This window comes from Macrotis lagotis, chromosome 4 (genome assembly GCF_037893015.1).
Source record: "Macrotis lagotis isolate mMagLag1 chromosome 4, bilby.v1.9.chrom.fasta, whole genome shotgun sequence".
NCBI lineage: Eukaryota > Metazoa > Chordata > Mammalia > Peramelemorphia > Peramelidae > Macrotis > Macrotis lagotis.
Genome location: NC_133661.1, coordinates 58,331,488 through 58,332,861, shown reverse-complemented (window position 1 = coordinate 58,332,861; position 1,374 = coordinate 58,331,488).

Here is a 1,374-nt window from a genome sequence, read left to right as displayed (position 1 = left end):
AATCAAGGCCCCGAGAGAGATCTAGTGACCTTGTATAAGGTTAAATAGTTACTATTTGGACCCAAGTTTTGGATTCGAGATTCAGAATTGTTTCTGTTCTACCATTCTGTATCTCACCACTTTTAATGGATAAATATTTCAGGTAAATATTTCATCAATAGGATGAAATGCTGAAACTCATAGAGAATGTCATTGCAATAACATGTTCACTCTATCTGATTTGATTTTTTTTTTGATACAATAATACTTTGGTCATTTCTTTCCCTCTGAATGTGAATCTGGCCAACTCTCCATTTTTCTTTGTGTTTAAGAAGGTTACTTCTCCTTTGAGAGCAATCTTTTGGTTTTATGAGATACCTATCCCCTTCATTATGCATTGAGGGTGACTTCTCTCAATTCAGAAACACCATAAACTCTGTACAAGTATGCAGTGGAAAGAGGCAACATAGAGAGGTTCTTTTTCTTTCTAACAACACAAGAAGCATTTTTATATCACTCTAAGGCTTGCAAAATGCTTCACAATGTCTCATTTCTACTCACAACAACCTTTGGCAGTAGGTAATATTATTATGCCCATTTTACAGTTGAAAGAACTGAGGCAGAGTTAAGTGATTTGCCCAGGTTGACACATCTAGTAAATATCTGAAACCAGATTTGTTCTCAGGTCTTCCAGGCCTAGAGCTCTATCCATTGTGTCATCTCATCCATAAAATAGGGGTCAATAATATCTTAGCATCTTAAAACTGGAAAGGACCTTAGGGTTCTTCTAGTCCCACCTCTTTATTTTATAAATTAAGAAACTGAGGTACAGAGAAGTGAAGCCCCTTGCTGTTCCAGTTCTAATTAAGAATCAGAACTGTATTGAGAACCTGAATCCCCTGACTTCCACTGACACCTTCAGGGTTTTTTCTGTGAGATTAAATTATTTCTCCAGGGTCAGAGGCAGAACTTAATCTGGGACTTCCTGACTCTGAGTCATGTTCCTTACCTATTATGCCACAAAAGCTCTTATAAGGAACATATTGCATGGTGAAGGGGAGGAGAGGGAGACAACCATTTGTACCTACTGCATGCCAGGCCTGCAAAAATATTATTTTATTTGATTCTTACAATGACCCAAGAGACTACTATTATCTCCATTTTAAAATTGAAGCAAATTGAGCTAAACAGCAGTGAATCGACTTGCCCAGGGTCACACAGTTAGTAAGTGTCTGAGGTTGGATTTGAACTCAGGTCTTCTTAACTCCAGTTCTAGTTCACTGCACCACCTAGCTGTGGTGTGAAATAGAGCAGTGGAAAGAGTTCTGGTCTTTAATGCTGGGGAGGCTTAAGTTTGAATTTCATCTTTATAATTTTTGAGCTGTCATTTTACTT